Source organism: Arvicola amphibius, chromosome 1 (assembly GCF_903992535.2).
Source record: "Arvicola amphibius chromosome 1, mArvAmp1.2, whole genome shotgun sequence".
In the NCBI taxonomy this organism is placed as follows: Eukaryota; Metazoa; Chordata; class Mammalia; order Rodentia; family Cricetidae; genus Arvicola; species Arvicola amphibius.
The window spans coordinates 195,970,118-195,983,288 of record NC_052047.1 but is presented as its reverse complement, the minus strand read 5'-3'; positions in this window follow the sequence as shown (position 1 = coordinate 195,983,288).

The window sequence follows — 13,171 nt, the reverse complement described above, 5'->3', positions numbered from 1 at the left end:
TTGTTTTTAAAACTCTGATGAGGTCTGGGAATTCTCTCTTAAGAAAAGTGTACACACTCACATATGAAAATTTTGCATAAAACTCCCAGAGACTCTCAGCGTCTCCTCCTGAGACCTCTGCGATCTACTTGCTGGTTCGTTTTTGGAATCTGCAGTAGGGAGTTTATTTTGGTCTTTATTCCAGCTCTGTGTAATAGTCATTTGTCCACAACTGTTCACACACTGCCTTTCACTCCTAGTGGCCTGTCTTCCTGTGTCCTTTGGTTCCACTATGTCCATTTGCCGTGAGATACTATTTGTAGGGCTTTTTTAGAAGCCTAGAACAGAAAAGCTGGGGTTTATACCCTGCCAAAAAGCAAGAAGTTGCACTGGTGTCTCAGGAACCTAGGGAGTCTGATGGTCCAGGTCCATTCTCCACTATCACGGTGGTTGAAGACTGACTGACTATTCAAACTATCCAAATGAGGGACACTGCAGTGGACTAAGGGGTGAATCAAAAGATACACTGCTTCTAATCCCTGACTCTAGGAATGCTACCTTATTTGGGGAAAGGATTATGCCTATAAAATTAAGATGAAGGATCTTAGGACGAGGTCATCTTGGATAACGTGGGTGAGTCCTGGATCCTAAATCTCATGACAAGTGCCCTGGGGAGAGCTGCAGAGGAGAAGCATAAAGAGGAGGAAGCAGAGGCTGGAGTGATGCAACCCCAGGTCAAGGAATGCTGACCGCCCTCAGAAGTCGGAAGAAGCGCGGAGCAGACTCTCCCCAGAGCTTCCTGAGAGGCCACAGCTCCGCTAATACCTTAGTTTCTGATTTCTGGCTTCCAGAACTGTCAATAAGATATCTGCCATTTGATTCACGCAGTTTGGATGGTTGTCTTAGCAACTGTAGGAGAATAATACACTACAACCCATATAAAGGTTTGCCTGTTTTTACAGTCTCTCGAGGACTTTCTCCCCTCCTGCCCTGCTCAGCACCAACACAATAGTCTGTACTTTTCTCTAGGGCAAAGAATAGCAAAAATCGAGAGGTTCATGTGACTCCATCTAGTCAGCCACAGGTCCACAGACACAGACAAGTTCCTAGGTCAGAAATAAAGGAGGGTTTATTACAGTGAGAACAGTGGCCAGGGTGTGGGAATCTGTGGGCTCCCAGTTCCCACTGAGGGACACAAAGAGACATGATTATGTGCTAACCTGTGCTAGGGGGCTCCATCAAAGGGAAAAATGTGGGGGCGGGAGTGGAGGAGAGGGTGGGTGGGTTTATCATAATGGGACTGGCTTCACAGAGGAGTGTCTTCCGGGAGCATGGCCTATTTGGGCATCCACCCATAGCCAACACTCTGTAACAGCTTTATATAAATTAATAGCTTTATATAAATTCAGTGATGAACAGTTCTAGACTTCCTAGTCTTTCCATGATACCTACTCCCAACCAGGAATGCTCATAATAGAAACAGCCAAATTTATATGAAAAGTTCCCCATTTGTTTGCGTATTCATTTGGGAGTGAGAAAGACAGAGTTGGTGCAGACAGACATGTGTGGCGGTCTGGGGAGCTGGCTCTCCCCTCCCACCATGTGAGCCCACAGCTCAGCCTCAGGTCTTCGGACTCTGGCACTTTTGCCTGCAGAGCCATCTAGCCCAAAGCTTAATTTTTGTTTCCAGTGCTGAGTGTTGAACTCAGAGCCTGACTCATGCTAGACAAGCCCTCTACTGCTGCTCTGAATCTCTTGTCCTGACCAGTGACCATGCACTTCTGTGGTTCCTTAAGGAGATACCACCTTAGTTGGGTTAGTTCATAAGCTAACACGCCCTTTGATCTGAAGGGAGACACAGTTTCCGTTTTCCAAAGTAGTCCTTTGGGGGAAGGGGCTGTGATCCTCCCCAGGTTTGACTCATTTGGCCTTGAAAGTAAGCAGTCAGGGGAGGCAGTCAGAGCACCTGCTTGCAAGGGGTGGGGAATAGCAGCATCCCATGAGAGCTGTTTCCTGATGAGCAGGAGGGGGTTGGGCTTTAGAACTAGCTCTTGCTCTGCAGCTACATTACTTATTGCTGCCCATGGTCCCCTGACTGGGACAGCTCACAAATAACTTAAGGTAACACCAACAATAACATGTGGACGATTCCGCACCTAGGGTGGCTATGGGAGAACTTCCGAGGCGGCGATGGCATAACCCACCATCATAACTGTGGAGAGTTTTGGTGCAATTCCTTCCGGCCCTGCCGTGTTTTTGGAGCAGCCTTCAAAGTGCTTCCAAAAGAGACATTTGCCAATAACTGGAGCAGCCAGGGCCTCACTGGAAACAAAGCCCACCGCTTCCCAGGGTGTCGCCTTTGAAGAAGACCTACTTATTTGTATAAGTAGGCTTCAGAAGGATTGTTAGACAGATCCACTCTGGCTTCTAACTCTGTCCTCTTTACCAAAAGCTGGTTAGCACTAAACAGTGAGGGGGAACTCAGTCAGAAACTCAGACAAGGGGCTGAGTCGGAGCCTGACAGCTGTGGTGTGGCATCCTCCACCGAGCGGCACGGTCCCACCTCCAGGGCCACTCTGGTCAATGCCTAACTCGAGAGGAAAGCTGAAGCAGGAGAGTGGTAGAGTTTGGAAAAACCCACGCCAGTTTCTATGCTCAGCTCTTCTCTGTTGTTTTTCTATCTGGGCTGGACCAAATTCATAGCCTGCGTGGGCCGTGAAGTCTAAGCCAGCAACTCAAGGAAAAGTCTGCTTTATGTAAATCCTGTTGATTCCTTCTTATTGTTGTGTGTGTGTGTGTGTGTGTGCGCGCGCGCGCGCGCGCGTGTCTGACGTGGATGTGTGTGGATGCATGAACACAGATGTGCACAGGTGCAGACCCCCACACATATACCTTTTTACAAGGATGGTAGGGGGTTGAATTCACACCCTCGTGCTTGTGTGGCAAGCGCCTTAGTGACAGAGCCTCCTCCACCTCCAGTGTCACTGAATCTAGTAATAAAGGACCCTAAGCATCTGGTATAAAGAGGTGAGACCAATACGATGTGTTGTAGCCAATTGATTTATTCAGAGAGAATAAATTTAACCTTAAACAAAACCAAGCACTGAGATTTGAGCCTCCTTTTCCTTCCCCTTTTTTTCTCATTTTATTTTTGAGAGCAAAACATGCGTTTCTCCCTACGGCAGCAGTTGAGGGAAATGCTGAGTTTGAGGCAACCAAAGGGCATGAACTTGAACTTAATCTTGAAAATATAGACTGTCCTAGATCCCATCTCAAGATTAGGAGACATTATGATGTAGAGCTTAGCGTAGGTCTTTTATCTTCCAAAGGAAGCAGAGAGAAGCAGTTCACATTTCCCAGAGTGGGAAAAAAAATAAGTCTTCAATTGGGCAAAACCAAGTTTTCTCAAGACTTATTTTGGTCCTTTATCTTGGGTCAGGGAGGAATTCCGACCTCGGGTTGGAAGGTGAGTGACCTGAGGGGTAAAGGCCCCTCCGGGGATGAAACCTGCAGGCTTTGCTCAGAGTTTTCAAGAAATGTCCACTGACCCTCGGTGGCCCTGGGTGAACGTGGTTCAGCGGTACTGAGAGCTGACATTCAGCATGAAAGCAGCAGAAAGAAAGAGCATCTGTGCACATTTTAGAGCCAGAAGAAGAGCGTGTGAGTTTGCCCTGCCAGAACTCAGGGCTTTGAATCTTCAGGATGAGCATGAGGGGGTCCATTGACCAGAGCTGAATCTCACCTTGGAGGTCAGTCTGGGCAGCTTCTAGCCCAGCAAAACCAGGGCAGGATGCGTCTACAGGTTGCAGTTCAATGGGACCCTTGACAAGAGTGTGTCCCGTTGGGAGACCACAACCTTCAACCAGGCACAGTCCTGAGTCCAGGGGCCAGATAGCAGGTCCCCAGCAAGGGTAGCCTACTCCCAACACATGGCCCGGAGCTCATGGGCCCTTTCTCTGGGAGATGCTGCCCTTTGTGGAGTGACTTGCTAATGAATGCATCCCAGTTTTCCCTGGGGTTTCCCCTGAGCTGAGACCATGGCTCTGATGTTAGAAAGAGATAGTCCCAGTGCAGGTCACCACACCTCCACCCAAGCAGATCCAACTGAAGAAGTAATCGCACTGTAATGAGGAAGATGTAATGGCTGCCTTCTGCAGATTTCCCCAGTGCTCAAGACTGAGCTGGCTCCAGTGAAGGGGTTGGATTGCCAGTAAATAGTTTACAACACTCTACATGTGGGCTGGGGCGTGGCTCGGAGGGTAAAGCGGTTGCTATGCAGGCAAGAAGACCTAAGTTTGGTTCCTGCATTCGTGTGTTGTATAACAACTTCTTCTCAGATTGAAACACACCATTGAGAGTCAGTGACATAGTGACATAGTGAGACCCTGTCTTAGAAAAAAAAATCAAAGACAGATTGTTTGACAACTTTAATTTTGTTTTGTGTAGTGCGGGTGTCAGGATTTGGCTCGAATGGATAGCTTCAGGGTAAGCGTTGCTCAGTTCTCTTCTTTCTCTGTGAGAAGCGGCCCATACTGAGCAAACAGTTAAGGAATTAAGACCTTGGCTTGGATCAGCTCACAACATGGAGCAGCACTCTCTTGGCTACCAGAAAGGAAGAGACTTCCCTTTCCAAATAATCTCCTGAAGATCAAAAACAGACCAGGAGGCGAGCAATGTCCTCTGCAGACGGATGCATCAGGGAAGGGGCCATAACGGGTGTCTGGGTCCATGTGCGGAGGCTCTTTCCAGAGACTGGGGTACGGCAGCTCTGTCGCCATCTGTAAACCCCGTCTGAGGTCATAAGTAGCACCAACATCGTGCTTCAATCTAAACTTACAAAATAAATTTCATTGCAGAAAACCTCAAGAATGCACACAGCTGGCATTCTGGAACCAGAGAACGCAGTCCAAAGCCACTCTGTAGGTTAAGTGTAACTGGAGCTCAACTTGCCTACCCTATGCGGCTGCTGTGTGCAGCTGGCCTGTCCAGGGAGACCGTGCATCGCAAGCTGAAGTGTGGGATCCTGTCTGTCCATCACCATGGATGCTGAGTACATGGGATCCACTGTTCATCAGTCACCACACATGCTGAGTACATGCCTCCTCCACTGCATGAAGCAGGTGGAGAACACACAGTTTCTTCCCTAGAGGGTTCGTGGAGTTCTCTGGGAGTCATGGCTGACACCAGAAGAAGTGACACACTAGCATGGGAGCAGCTGCAATAACTGAGAAACACAAGGAGGGCTACTCGGGTGCGTGCTCTACTGCTCTCTGCCGCTATGATAACACGAACAGAAGCAAAAGGGAGGCAAGCTCTGTTTCATCTGACATCCTTGACGGAAGTCCAGGCAGGAACTCAGACAGGGCAGGAAACCCAGGTCGGCAGCGACTTGAAGCAGAATCAATGAGGAAGAACACTTACACATTTGCTCCATCTGGCTTGCTCAGCTTGCATTTTTACACAGCCCAGGCCCACCTGTCTAGGCACAGAGCTGCCCACAGTGGATTAGTCCTTCCCACACCAATCATCAGTAAAGCCAGGACCCAACAGCCATGCCCTCAGGGCAGTCTGGTGGAGGCAATTCCTCAGCTGGTGTTCCCTTTCCTAGGCGACTTCAGTTTGTTGACGGTCAAGACCCCAGTTGCACCAGCATAGGGGGGATTTACCTCTGGGAGCGGTGGCTAGAGATGGGGACAGGGCAGTGGGACTGCCGTGAGTTTCCGGCAAGACGGCTCTACAGGATGAGTTCCAGTCCAATGAGAGCAAACAACAGTGGCGCTGTCAAAGGACAGCAAGAAGGAAGCCTGAGCTTGCCAGCTCCGTGCTGAAAACAGCTGGACGCCGCGGTAAGCATGTGCTCGCCGATTGACATTGAAGCCTTTATTTAGTTATCAAAAGTGGGAGAGCCACGGGCACGAGCCTCGCTTCCTCTCAAGTACAGTGCTCACCGGTGCACGCGGTGCTCCAAAGGGCTTCACTGATGTGCTTGCGCGTGCGTGCGTGTGCGTGCGTCTGCGTGCGTGTGTGTGTTTGTGTGTGTGTGTCTGTGAACTGACCCTGAAGAATGCTAATGAGATGACTAAAAGACCCGCCAAGGAGATAGGATGTAGACACAGGATCAATGGAAGGTCAGCTAATTACGGTGGGATTACTCTGCTGCCCATCTGTCAGGAGTGATGAACGTCACGCAGGATCTCGGGAGCAATAATCCCCCGCTTTCCCACGCACTTCCTCAGCTTCAGCCCTTCAATCAGCCAGAATGCAAGTGCTGTGCTAAAAATGGCTCTGAAAATCTCTCCACAGAGCTGTCTTTGTGGGGCCAGTGCCATGCTGCTATGCCAGAGGGATTAAATGTTCTCAGGGTTTCTCTTTGCAAATCTCCTCGGCTTCGCAAACGCCCCAAGGTCATGTTTAGCGTGGCGCAATCTATTGTAATGCAACTCCAGGGTGATAATTTGAGAGTGAGCTCCAGGAGCTAATTAAGAAGGGGATCACCAGGCCACCACGTCCCCCCCCCCCCAAAGAAACCAGGACCACTCCAAGTAAGGAGAATGGAGCCAAAGTTCCGGAAGCCTGGAAGGGACTGCCTCAAAAGCCAATTTGACTTTAATCTGAAGGAGAATGTCAGGGTACAGAGCCCTGATCTAGGGTAGACACCGCAAGAGCCTTAGGCTCAGAACCAACCGGAAAAGTCTAGATAGCAAATGCAGTCCATGATCTGACTAGTAATATAGACAAAGAATTTACTGTTATTTTAGCACCTGTGACTCGGGCAAACCTGTGACCTTGTTAACTGACCCGTGAGATGACATTGATTTAATACAGACATAAGAATGTAAAAATTAACTGTGAACAGAAATTCCACCTTCGGTTTACTTGAGCAGAATGTTTCCTGACTGGCCATCTGTTCTTTGAGAAAGAATACTTAAAACCTACTACTTGCTAGCTTCATACATGTATACAATGTATCTTAACCAAACCTTCCAACACGTCCCCTTCCCCCTTCATGTCTGCTTTTTTATTTTTCATAACCCGCTGAGTCCAATAGCTCTGCCCACATGCACCTGGGCGTGAAGCCACCCACTGAACCATGAACAGCCCATCAGTGGCTGTACTTCTGAAGAAAAATGACTCCCCTTTCCCCAGCAGCTGTCAACTGCCAGTCGCTCCTCAGACAAGGGTGGGACCTCATAAGCCCTCCCCACCTGTGCTGGAAGGCTGACCGGCTTGAGCTCCTGCGGGGCTTGGGTGCAGGTAACCTCAGCTGCTGGGAGATCCTGCCACCGCCCTCAGGGTCAGAAAACAGCAGTTCACAGCACCCCTCCTCTGGCTCCTGTATTCTTCCGCCCCTTATTCCAGCTGTTTCCTGAGTCTTGGGGCGGGGGTCACATAAGTTCGCGAGAGTTTGTCAGTCACCCTTTGGCAGTTAGCACTAAGGCTCTGTACTGGCTGCTGCCCTTGCACAGAGAAGCCTCTCTGACCGAGGTTGGAGACAACAGCACTAAGCACGGGTTTAAACATATTCAGAAGGCAGTTTGACTTGTCCGTTTTGCAAAACAGTAGAATCAGATTCCTCCCCAGGACTTAGGACTTTGACAGCCTTGACTTTTGACTAGGTTTAGGTTTACCGTACAGATATGAGTTCCCCCCTATGGATTGGCCTCAAGTCCAAGCAGCAAGTGGTTGGTTACTCTCATACATGTCCACCAACTTATAAGGAAACATTTTATTTTTTGCTTAGAATAGCATGGCTTTGTGCTCATTAGCATTGCGATTTCTCCTGGGAAGACCGTTTCTCACTTACCTAGAGCAAGGTTGCCATGAGCCTAGACAGGACTGGATGATGACTTCATACCAACGTCTTTTAAAAACCCAAACCCACAAAATCACCACCAACAAAACAAAACCCAACCAAAACAAGCCATATCTGATGGCATGGGGCTCCAGTCCCATCTTCTTGGGAGCCTGAGGCAGGAAGATCAACACTGTAAAACCTGCCTGGACAACTTCATCTCAAAAGAAAAAGTAACTCAGGGCTGACAGTCTCTTAGCAAAGCCACTTCTGATTTCTGATCTCCCAACTCCAAGACGATGTGTGTTAAGCCACATAGTTGTTTGTAATTCGGCAATGAACACACTAGACAGCCAATCCTGGGCTTTAGTCTAAGCTGACATACTCTCAAAAGCTATGAAAGCAACCTCATAGGTGTCTGGAGCTCTTTTTGCAAATGCTGTGTGAGGAAGTCTAGGACTCTTGCAAAATATGGCTGAGGGTTTCCATATGAATGAGAATTTACCTATCTAAGGCTCAAAGCTCTGTTTAAAATTTTATGCAGTATTTAAGGTGAATATTTTTAGCTAAAAATTAAAGCCTTTCTTAATTATATAAATGATGTAACATAAATATAATTTATCTGTATACAATGAATGCCCTCACATCTATGTCTTTATAGACTCCTTAATCTTGACATATATAATGTACACACACACACCTTTCGATGGAAATAGAATATTTAAACGTGACTTAGCATCCTCTGACATCTGGGGAAACTCCTGATTTTGAGTATTAACCGTTACTCAGATCTGTGGCAATACTATTGTGTTTGACCATCAGAAAACTACCATGTGCTGCAGATTTTTGGGCAAGATCCCAGTTTTAGAAATTTTGCCCTCTTTCCTTATTTTCGTCAAACTGCCTTTCCTGTTTTTTGTTGTTTTTTTTTTTCCCCAGTTCAATTACTATGGTCAGTGGTTGTAAAATCAGTTTTCCCAATAAACTTTCCCAACCTACTGACTCACGGGGAACTCTAAACCATGCATTTCCTTGCATATGTTAAAAAGAAATAAAATATTTCACAGCTTCCTGTTTGTTACGTTTCAATCCTGACAAAGAACTTTCTGCACAGATTTTTTTTTTTTCCAGTCAGTAAATTGACTTCTGGGTTCCTGGCAGGAGAGATAAGAAGCCAAGACCTCAAGGAGGTGACTGACTGGTGTCAGGCGGCTGAGCTATAGCGGAGACTCCATCCCGTAGCGATTGCACTTTGACCTGGCAGACCTGTCTTCCTGCTTTCAGCTTGAGTGGTAGACCCCAAATCTCTCCCAAAGACCCCTTAAACCCAAGAAGAAACCTCTAGTGTGGTTCCCATCTCCCATCTCCCCACTGTAAAATGCTAATACTCTAAATCCAGTATAAGGAGACCTAAACCAGCAAGGGCCACCAAGCCATCAATATAACCATCTCCAAAAGGCATTTGAGGAGTTCCATGTCTTAGCAGTCTGTTTGCAGCTGCTAAGATCACCACCTGCTCTGTGTGTGTGTGTGTGTGTGTGTGTGTGTGTGTGTGCGCGCACACACCAGTTCAGTTCTGCAATGAGGCTTCCCAGTTTATTAACTAACCTATGTGATCCATGGCCCCAATTGCAGCTCCATGTCTGGTCTGCCAATCTCTCAAGGTAAAAGGTGTCGTCAATCCCGCGGGTGTAGAACTCGTCTCTTCCGAGTTCGCTGAGCTTAAATACAGTAGGAAAGGGGTGAAGTGTGTGTGTGTACATATGTGCCTGCATTTGTATGTGTGCGTGTGTGTGTCCGTCCGTGTATATATGAGTGCTGTGAGCTGGGCAGGACTGGAGGAGTTGCACGTGGTTGCTGGTAGTCAAGTCTGTCTGTGTGTATGCCTCATGTATCCATGTTTCTATCGTGGTGCTCTGTGGTTCTAGGACTGTGGTCTGGAATGGGGCTGCACATGTACATGTGTGTATAATACGTGTGTTTCATGTGCACAACTGAAGGAGAAAGGGGAAGAGGGGAGAGGCAGAAGACAGACTGAAGAGGTTCTACAGCCAACGCCAGTCAACAAAGGATAGCTGTGAGCGACAGAGGCCAAAGACAGGGGACAGGGCAGGAAGAAGAGCCCAAGAAGGATGACTTGGGACAGGAGCTGCAGCCCTGGTTCCCGTGTTCGAAAAGCAGTGGATGCAGAAGCTTGCAAGGAGAACAGTGCTGTCCTTTGCCACTTCTCTGTCTCGTCTGCAGAGTCTGTGACAGCCACCACAGCTCTGGAAAGTGGTGCTGTCTGTTATCTCTAGCCTCCTGCCAAACCTGGGGTTTCATTTCTCTTAACAACATAGCAACAGCCAACAAAGGAAGTCGCCCTTGTTCTCTGCCTCAACAAGATAAACAGTGCCCCCCTCCAGATCACAGACAGGTTGGGTCAGGGCCTGGCTGTGGTTGAAGAGAACAGGGGTCTGAGAGCAAGGGACAATCAGCTGCATTTAGTGCTGAGCAGTGACAGAGGGGCATGCCTCCAGCAAGAAGGCAGGCGACCACTGTGTGGGTGACAGGAAGGACTCAGGACTGCTGAGCCTCTTACAAGGGGGGCTTTCCCTGTTAGGTCTGGGTCTGGTGTAGCAGAAGGAGCCACACTAGGTCTCTGGTTTCCAAAATGCTCGAGAGATTCTAGCGGGGCCCAGAGAGTCCTTTAGCACCTGTGGATGAGGCTGGGTGAGGCAGCCTGGAGTCACGGTCTCCTCACGCACCAGCCTGTTCTGCCTTGGTGTGGAGATCATAAGCACAAACCCCCTGGTACCCCCACTGGCACCACTGACACTTCATGATCCTACAGAAAGTGAGTGTTAGAGGTGCTTTTCCTGAGACCATGAGTCAGTTGACAGTGAGCTTCAGGAGAGGACACACTGAAGTTCCTGTGACCAAGGGTGCTTACTGGCTGGCCCCTAGCATCTATTGTACCCATGGAGGCTGAGTGCTGGAGATGGAGAAACCCCATCACAGAACGGGGAGGAGTTTAAGTGGCACAGCTAACATAAGAGTCCCACCCAGTCTTATTCCCCTGGAACGACTGGGTAGGTCAAAGGGTCACTGACTTAGTATTCAGTAAGAAAGCAGAGAAGTTATACCGAATCAATGTTATGCAAAATTATTCGAAATCAATTCTGCTTTGCTGGTAACAAGTCCCGAGAAGGCCAGGGAAACCCAGCCGCGCTGCCTTGCTGAGTTATCAAGTTCTCCAGTGCAATCTTGGCCCCGCCCACCTTCTTGCTGGCTTCATGCTGTGAGCTACAGTCGCCAGTGGCCCAGTCCGGTCCTCACACACCTCACTGTGGGCCACCCACTTTGCCAACAAGCAGCTACTGTCCCTCAGCTCTTCAAACATAAGTCATTGCTAAACTCTGCAGCTGCCTCTGATGTCACAGCAGGATGACGGCCACGTATTCCAGAAGGATCATAAATCAGGCAACCTACAACAACAAAAACCCAGCCAACAGCAGTTGAGTTTTTCTGAGACCCTCTCTTCGATGTAGGGGCTGCAGGGAAGAGTGAGGGGTACCTACCTCAGTGCTGAAGAGCTTAGGTGGAGGCTTTCGCCACCAGAGGCCCCGCCCCCATTCCTACCGGGGTTCAAACACCAGGTGGGCAAATCTGAAATCAATAAAACTACTGTCCTGTTGCAGCCTACGCTGAGGCAACACAGATCCACGCAGCAGAACTGTGGCACAGCCGAGAAGACACGAAGCACTCAGACGCCTGCCTGGCGCTGCTCCTGCCAGTTTATGATGTGGGTTTTGCAGCCAGCCAGCTTGGATACAGAGTGGTTTCTCCCTAATTCTTTAAAATGGTGCTGTGTCCGTGTTTTCACAGGTACTATCGAGTTGCCTTTTGGTAAACCATTATTTACCTTAAACTTCAGACTCCCTTTTCACCCTGGAAAGTTCCTTACCGGGATTGTCTCAAAGCCAGGAGAACTCTTCCTAATTGGATCGTCATTAACTTCTGTTTCTAGGAGCAACCACTTCAGATTGTTAGCGTGTGGGCGGCCTGCATGCATGAGTCATGCAGATGTTGCACTCTCCCAGAACTAGCCAGATGCTCTCACCAGGCAGGGCTCTCATCCCAAGATGCTGGGACCTAGGAAGTCCCAGAAGGCGATGAGAAGGCACAAAGGCCAGCCCCTCTTGCCCCAAAGGATGGCATGACAACGACTTGAGAACGCTCCAGGTTGCAGCTCAGAGTTATCTGAGACAACTGTCTTTGCTCAGCTCCTCAGTCCTTCTCGGTATTAGAGGGCTGTCTCCCTCACAACTCACATGTCCGGGGATCCCATCTCAGTTACTGCTCTGGCTCAGGGACTGAACCCTTGCAGAGATCTCAGGATCAGTGGTCCCTGAGAGCTCCCATCGGAAGGACTTTACCTGGCATCATAGATGGTCCGCAGATGCCCAACCCCAGTCTCCCTCTTCTTCACTTCCCTTTAGAGGTTTGCCCTGTTGATAGAAGCAGTCAGGGAGTCTCCACGCAGGCACAGAGCAGGAAGACAAAAGTCTTCAGTAGATGTACCTTGACTTCAGTAAGTGGATTCTCCACAGGGTACATCCATTAGGCGAGGATATAGCTACTAGCCTGATGACCCATGCTTAATCCCTGGATCCCGCAGTCGGAGGAGAGAACTGACTCCTTAATGTTGTCCTCTGTCTTACACATACACACCATGACATGTCCGTGCCTCTACACACACACACACACACATGCACACACACACACAAACCAACCATGCACACACGCATGCGCACACACACACACACACACACGCATGCACACAAAACGTGTGCGTGCGCGTGCTCACACACACACATGTGCACACACACGCAAACCAACCATGCACAGTAATCATAACAAATAAAAAATGAATAAAGGAAAGACTCCATCACCTCTAAAGCAGAACCAAGAGCTGGGAACAGACGTCAGATACACGAATCTGTGAGAGACATTTCGTATTGCACACTGCACCAGTAAGAGCCCCCGTGACTGACAGGCTTCATGCGGACTTGAGGCTGCAGGTTCTGGTAGGGCAGACAAAGGAAGGGCTGTGCAGATGGGCTGTCCCTTACCAGGTCATGGCCACCATCCGAAATCCACTCTTAGAGATTCAGAGGATTGAATCATAAAGTGGAAACACAATGTGCCTTGTTATGTTGTCAGCTGTTAGACCGATGTGACAATTAGTCCAGGCAGCCTGGATAGGGACAGGGATGAAAGTTAGGACCAGAATAGAAATGTGGGGTAGTGCAGCTGTGCCATGGGCTGGGGTGATGCAAGGAGCCATAGCCAAGGGCTGGCTTCTCCCCAAACTGGCTAGTGAGGGGGGCTCTTACAGATGTGGAATGTCTCTCACAG